General features: G+C 42.5%; 1 pseudogene; it reads right to left on the bottom strand.

Moving 5' to 3' along the window:
* Positions 1-68: 68 nt before the first annotated feature.
* Positions 69-7,301, bottom strand: LOC113841595 (uncharacterized; annotated as a pseudogene).
* Positions 7,302-8,046: the final 745 nt, after the last annotated feature.

Raw genomic sequence — 8,046 nt, 5'->3', positions numbered from 1 at the left:
TCTCCCTCCTCCGCGGTGGTCCCCACACTGGACCCACAGGCCTTGTGATTCAAAGATCGAAGCCGAAATTCCTTTAAGTGGTATATTCTTTATTGCAGCGCTGGATGCACGGGGGATCTCTCCACCTATCGTGCATACCCAAAGCGGAAAGCAGTCTTGAATTTATACAATCAATCTCTCAATATTCTACAAGCGCCTATACATATGCATTACCTATCCCCGCCTTCCCTCGCTTCTCATGCTAATTAGCCTTTTGGCACCTTGCGCCTGCGTAGAGCCTCCCAAGAATTGTGGGCAGGGGTCTTTGGGACGTGGGCAGGGGTCTTTGGGAGGAAGACCCCGAGTCTTCCTCACAGTGTACTTTTCACCTTTGGTCAGGAATCTGCTGAATTGGCACGTTTCTTAATTGCGAGAGCTGGTTGTTGCCAATTCTTCCGTTTGTTGTATCTTTATAATGAATTCCAATGTCCAATTTTGAGATTTATAGTCCTTACATTTGTTTCTCTGTCCGTCTGCCGCTTCCTTATCATGAGTTCCAGTGTCTTGTTTCGAGATATACAGTCCTTGTCTGGGGATTGTCCTTGCCTCCCCAATGCCTCCCCAATACCTCCTTAATCAATCCCCCCTTTTCTTTTCCCATGCAAATTCTTTTGCATCAGATACTTTCATTATTTACAGTAACAAAACAAAGCAGGCATCTAAACAACATGCACACAAATATTCCTAACACTACTAATGTTATAGAGCAATGAACACTTGTTTCAAACATTGGAAATTGGGCAACCAGGAGGTTAACTTATTCCATATTTCACTAAAACTCCATGAAAGATCATCTTTACTGATCTCATGTAGGACCCTTGTCTGCTTCCATATTTCTTCCAGGTCAGTAGAGATCCTTCCACTCTGATCTACATACATACAACAACTTGTATTTATTACTGTACAGACTCCCCCTTGAGCGGCCAGTAACAAGTCTAGGGCCATCGGATTTTGTAATACTACCTGTGATAAACTAGATATCTCTTCTTGTTGAGCCTTTATAGCATCCAGAGTTTTGTTTTCTAACTTCTCTATAATTGCAGAAATATTAACTATCGCCTTTTCCAATTCACTCACTCCTAACCATGTGATAAACCATCGAACATAACTATGAAAAGCGGTGTGTCTCTCTATCAATGGATTGTTAATTTTTCGTCTAATTCTCCGGATATGATTTCTCAAATAACCTCGAGGCGCTACATCATGTATGGTCAAATTGGGGACTACTGCTCCAAGAGTGCAAGTTCCCTTCCAATTCTCGGGCAAGACCTTACGGGCTGTATCATTGCATAGCCAATACCACCCTTTTCCTTCTGGAACCGGCCAGCTGGTTGAATTTGCCCAGCCACTAGTCGTACTAGTATCAATTGTTCGATTACAAGATGTCTGATTTCCCACATAAGTAGTATCCGTATTTATACAATCCTGTTTTCCCATACCCTTAGGCGGGTTACACCTTTGTACACATACATAGTAAGATTCCAATGGCACGAAGCTACCAACTTCTAGTTCCAAAACTTCTTCATATTTTTGACCCCAAGATGTGTTTTCCCACAAATTCGTCCAAGGTAAGTTTGCAGGCAAGGGAATCCTGATTAACGATACACCCTTATTCCCATGCTGTGGCAGATGGGTGCATACTCAACAGTTTGTCTTATTAATTACTTGAGAAATTGTTTGTATCAGGGACAGGTGTAAGTTCTCATCCCAAACTGCCCACCCCGAATCTGACAACCACACCCCTGCAATCATTAGGATCTGGAAAACCATAATTTTGTTGGTCCAATTGGAGTGGTGGTCCATATCCTCGCCAGGGCCTTCTTCACCCTTGAATCGTGGATCCAAGCTGCTTGCTCCTTAATCTTAATGGCGGTGTGTGTTGTCAGTAATACCTGGTATGGTCCCGTCCACTTTACTTCCGTTTTTCCTCTAGGGGTTGTCCTGAAAAAGTCTTTATATATATAATCCCTGAGCTTAAAAGGGTGGATTGGTTGATCCAACCGTCTAGCCCAGGTCCTGAGAACAAATTTATGTGCTTTATTTAATTATTTCTGAAGTTCAGTTATATATGCATATAAATATTCTAATCCTAACTGTGTTCGATCCTCTCCACTAAATAGAAATGGATACGACCTTCCATATAAGATTTCAAAGGGACTCAAATTCCCTTTTATTCTAGGTTTAACTCAAATTCTAAGTAATGCTAAAGGGAGGGATTGAGGTCATGACAAATTAGATTCTTGTCCGATTTTAGCTATTTGTTGTTTAATTAAATGTTTCATTTTTTCTACCTGTCCACTTGCCCGCGGTCTATAAAGAGTATGCAGTTGTCTTTAGAATATCTTTAGAATCTTACTTATCTGTTGTACCACTTGCACACAAAAATGTGAAACTCTATCAGAAGACATTGCTACTAGAATCCCAAAGCATGGTACTATTTCATTTAACAAGACTTTAACCACTTCTTCTTGCTTTGTTTGTTCGACAGGGAAAGGCTTCAGGCCTTCCTGAAATCATGTCAGCCAGAACCAGTAAATAACAATACCCCCCTTTTCTAGGGAGTTCTGAAAAATCAATTTGCCACAGTTGCCCCGAATAATTCCCTTTATCAATGACACCAAATGTCACCCTATTTCCTGTATTGGGATTATGACGCATACAGGTGTCACATTGTTGGGTTACCTGCCTTATTGTGGTATACAGATTTCTTGCTACCAAGACTCGATTTAATAGTTTATACAGGGCATCGGCTCCCCAGTGGGTTTTGTTGTGTTCCCCCAAAACCATAGGCCACACCAAATTAGAGGGCATAACAACCCTGTTGTCCTTCAAATGAGCACACCCATCAACATTCAGCTTCCCTTTTAGATCCTCGATCAACTTTAAATCTTCTTTTGAATATTTAGGAGCCTGTCCTTTCTCTAATGTCTGAATTTTACCGTCTGGTATTAAAGCAAGCACTTCCACTTGACCTCTTTCCGCCGCCCTTCTTGCCTCTTTATCAGCCAATCTGTTCCCAATCTCGAAGTCGGTGGATCCTCTTTGATGCCCTCAGCAATGCATAATAGCCACTTTTTCTGGTTGTTTTACAGCCTCTAACAATTTTAAAATTTCTTCAGCATGTTTTATCTGTTTTCCCTGAGCAGTCAGTAATCCACGTTCTTTCCAAATCGCTCCATGAGCATGTACCACGCCGAATGCATATTTAGAATCTGTCCAAATATTTACCCTTTTTCCAGCTGCCAGTTCCAATGCTCTCGTGAGAGCAACTATCTCCGCCTTTTGAGCTGATGTTCCAGGGGGTAAAGGCTTAGACTCAATTACCTGCTGAGTAGTTGTTATAGCATATCCAGCTTTACGTTGTCCTTGTGTAACAAAACTGCTCCCATCCATGAACCAAGTTTCTTCCGCATCTTCCATGGGCTCCTCCTTAAGGTCTGGTCGGCTGGAATACACAGTCTCCATAGTTTCTAAACAATCGTGAATCACAGGTTCCGCCGGAGCATCACTAAGAAAAGAGGCTGGATTCACAATATTAGTTATCACAATTTCCACATCGTCCTGTTCTACCAATATTGCTTGATATTTCAAAAATCTCTGAGGAGATAACCAATGAGCCCCCTTTTGTTCTAAAACTGCTGACACAGTGTGTGAGACAAACACTGTTATCTTCTGCCCCATTGTAAATTTCCGGGCTTCTTGTATATTCATAATTACAGCTGCCACTGCTCGCAGGCAGCCTGGCCATCCTTTACTTACTTCATCCAATTGTTTAGAGAAATAAGCCACTGCCCTTTTGTAAGGTCCCAACTTTTGTGCTAGTACCCCTAAGGCCATACCCTGTCTTTCATAGGAGTATAACCAAAAGGGTTTAGACAAATCTGGTAAACCAAGAGCTGGGGCTCGCATCAACTCCATCTTAAGCTTCTTAAAGGCTGCTCGGGCTTCTCCTGTCCATATTAGTCTTATGCAGTTATCTTTAATTAAATCATACAAAGGCCTTACAATTAATCCATAATTGTTGATCCATAATCTGCACCAACCTGTCATTCCTAGGAAAGTTCGTAATTCTTTAACAGTCTGTGGTTCTGGGGTACGACAGATTGCTTCCTTGCGTTCCGTCCCCAATTCACGTTGTCCTCCTGAGATCTCAAATCCTAGGTACGTCACGTGGGTTTGAACCAATTGTGCCTTCTGTTGTGAAACCCGGTATCCATTCATTCCTAGGAAATTAAGGAGGCTCACCGTCCACTGTATGCAGCTTCCCCTGTCTTCGGTAGCAATCAAGAGATCATCAACATATTGCAGCAGGACCCCTGCAGAATGGGGGGCTTCCCAGGATTCAAGTTCCTTTGCAAGTTGATTACCAAAAATCGTAGGGCTATTTTTAAACCCCTGAGGAAGCACTGTCCATGTCAACTGGACTTTTCGTCCTGAGTCAGGATTTTCCCATTCAAAGGCAAAGAGGTTTCGGCTTTCTGGGGCCAAGGTTAAACAAAAGAAGGCATCCTTTAAATCCAGTACGGTAAACCAAACCAACTTGTCCCTTAACTTGGTCAATAGCGTATAAGGGTTTGCTACCACAGGATGTATGTCTTCAGTGATTTTACTTATGGCCCTCAAATCCTGAACTAACCTATAGCTTTTTTCATCTGCCTTTTTAATTGGCAATATGGGTGTATTGTATTCTGATTCACATTCAATCAATAATCCATACTGTAAAAATTTATCAATTATCTCTTTAATTCCTTTCCTATCTTCTATCCTCAAAGGATATTACTTAACCTTAACGGGTTTCTCTCCTGGCTTTAATTTAGTAATTATTAAGGTCACATTTTTGCTCTTCCAGGGACTTCGGTAGCCCAAACTCCTGGACATATTGATCTGTGATCTCTAAAGGTATTTCACTTTTAGGGTCAGTTTGTATTAGTGCCAAGCTTAACACATTTATTAGTTGTTCTTCTCCTATTCTTAATTTCATTTTCCCTTTTTCAACGACAATTTCTGCTCCTAATTGCTCTAATAAATCTCTACCTAAGAGTGCCCATGAGGAGTTAGGCGTATATAAAAGTCTGTGTATGCCCCATTGTTTCCCTAACTTGTACTTCAAAGGTTCACAAAAATAAGCCTTTTCGGTTACACCTTGTCCTGGTTTCAGTTAGAATAGAGTTAATTTTCTTCCTAGTAGCTGGTATTATTATTATGTCTTATTAAACTGTCTTTATCTCAACTCACGGGCTTCACTTTCCATTTCTCTCCCCCGTCTCAGAGAGGGAGGGGGAGGGTGAGCGAACGGCTGCGTGGTGTTTAGCTGCCAGCCGGGTTAAACCACAACACACCTTTTACCCTAACATAATAATTCTGTGAAGGCATTAATGCTTGATTTAGAACTGAATACGTTGCCCCATATCAATAAGAAATTTCACTTCCATTCCTCCCCTAGCTTCATTATAATCAGTGGAGGATCCGCTAGGGTAGATTCCCCAGGTCCCCGTTATTCCTGTTGAAATCAGGGACCAATGATTACCCTAGAAAAAGGCTAGTCAATTTGTCCTCCGAAGCCAGGTCCAAACCGTTTTGTTTTATTTATTTATTTATTTATTTTCATTACATTTCAGAGTTGGTCCAAAAATTCCATAGGGGTTTCTTTTAGACCTTGTTGGAAGCATATTCTCAATTCCCAATTCATCCAGATTTTAGTATTTACTTAGCCGTTCATAATTTTAGGGATGATTAGGGTCTCAGTGGGGTCGGTCAGGGGAATGCAGTTGTCCACAGTTCCCTGAGCGGTCCCATCGGTAATCTGAGCTCGCACATGAACTCAGGTTGTTTTAAGAGTTAACTGTTTTTCTGTTTCCATAACAACTCTCTCTCGGACCCATCATGATCCATTTGCCCCAAAGGGCTAACACCCATGATTTTAAGATCTCTGCCTAGAGCAGAGGCAGAACTATTAACATTCCTACATCCTCTTTCCCTGCTCATTCAACTTCAAACACCTTTAACACTTTCAACAACCCTTTTAACACTTCCTTTATCTTTCTCCAGCCTCTACTTCTCTAATGCCAACATCAAAAGCTCAGTCAGGGGCCGACTTAATTCCGTACCTTTTCCCACCAAGATGCTGAAACAACATCAGTATACAACATTTCATCCTATTCTCCTTCTCAAAACCAACATTAACTGTAGCAAAACATTAGAGTTTAAAGTTCCATTTAGGGGCCACTTTTCTCCACATTCCAGCTTATAAAGCGGCCACCATTGATTACAATATTTTATCAATGTTTTCCTGTTCACACTTCCACCAGCAGATCCTCCAATATCCTTCCAGTGACTCAAAACACATCCTAACGCACTTTTCTTTAAAATTTCACTGCTTGCTCGCCCCCCCATTTTCCAGTTCACACTTTCAGAATACACGTGTTACTTACAAAAGCGTATCACAAAAACGTATCACTCACAAAATTACAGGCACGCAATATCTTTCAGTAGCGATGTCACAAAGCTACTATTACCAGCAATATTGCTAAAATCACAATAACAATAGTCAGAGTCAAATTCCACATGCGATAAGTCAGAAAACCGAACTGTGTAACACCATAACGATATCTTTCTTATAACAATGCCACGAACCTACTATTACCACCAGAAAAATAGCCAAAATCACAGTAACAATAACCAGAGTTAAATACCATACTCCATGAGTCAGAAAACCGAAATAAACAACACAATTCCAGATGGACCTTAAAGCGAGCTCTTTCCTTAAGGTCCCCAAATATACTTATGGTGCTTACCACAAAGTATATACCAAACACTGCCTCGCAGAAGATCACCTTCCGACTTACAGACAGTTCCAGATACAGATGGACCTCAAGGTCCCCAGATACACTTGTGGTACTAACCACAAAGTATATACCAAATACTGTCCTGCAGAAGTCACCTTCCGACTTACTGGACAGTCCCAGATGACCGGTCTACCAGAAAACCAAACCAGAATAAAGAATATACTCACTGACAATGATGGGGTCCTTGTCTGCCTCCGCAGTGATCCGGTGAGTCGAGGAGTCCCTCCGGGAAATCCCGGGGGTACCCTAGGGAGTCCTGTCCCCAGCGGGTCCTGCGGACCGGCAGAGAGGTAGTCCCATCTGGGGTGCCAGATTGATTCAAAGATCGAAGCCGAAATTCCTTTAAGTGGTATATTCTTTATTGCAGCGCTGGATGCACGGGGGATCTCTCCACCTATCGTGCATACCCAAAGCGGAAAGCAGTCTTGAATTTATACAATCAATCTCTCAATATTCTACAAGCGCCTATACATATGCATTACCTATCCCCGCCTTCCCTCGCTTCTCATGCTAATTAGCCTTTTGGCACCTTGCGCCTGCGTAGAGCCTCCCAAGAATTGTGGGCAGGGGTCTTTGGGACGTGGGCAGGGGTCTTTGGGAGGAAGACCCCGAGTCTTCCTCACAGTGTACTTTTCACCTTTGGTCAGGAATCTGCTGAATTGGCACGTTTCTTAATTGCGAGAGCTGGTTGTTGCCAATTCTTCCGTTTGTTGTATCTTTATAATGAATTCCAATGTCCAATTTTGAGATTTATAGTCCTTACATTTGTTTCTCTGTCCGTCTGCCGCTTCCTTATCATGAGTTCCAGTGTCTTGTTTCGAGATATACAGTCCATGTCTGGGGATTGTCCTTGCCTCCCCAATGCCTCCCCAATACCTCCTTAATCACTTGCCTGCATCACCTGAGCCGTAGCCCGGGCGCTATGTCGCGAAGCGTTGCTCTGGCAGGCTGCAGCATCGTTGACCCTCGTAATTTCAGGTTATATCAGCAGGTTATTTCAGGAAACAGCCTCGGCAAGATAATGGTGATGTCCCAAGGCAGTAGAGGCATAGCCCGTGGCCCAGAGGAGACACGGGTTTGAATGCTTCGCTGGATGGGCTTAAGTAGACGTCTGCAGTGGAAAATGCATCTGTGTGCCTCAGGCTGAGGACTCATTGCCCTG

This window comes from Anas platyrhynchos, chromosome 24, assembly GCF_047663525.1.
Source record: "Anas platyrhynchos isolate ZD024472 breed Pekin duck chromosome 24, IASCAAS_PekinDuck_T2T, whole genome shotgun sequence".
In the NCBI taxonomy this organism is placed as follows: Eukaryota; Metazoa; Chordata; class Aves; order Anseriformes; family Anatidae; genus Anas; species Anas platyrhynchos.
The sequence above is the reverse complement of the archived record's forward strand: the minus strand, read 5'-3'. Positions and strand labels throughout refer to the sequence as shown.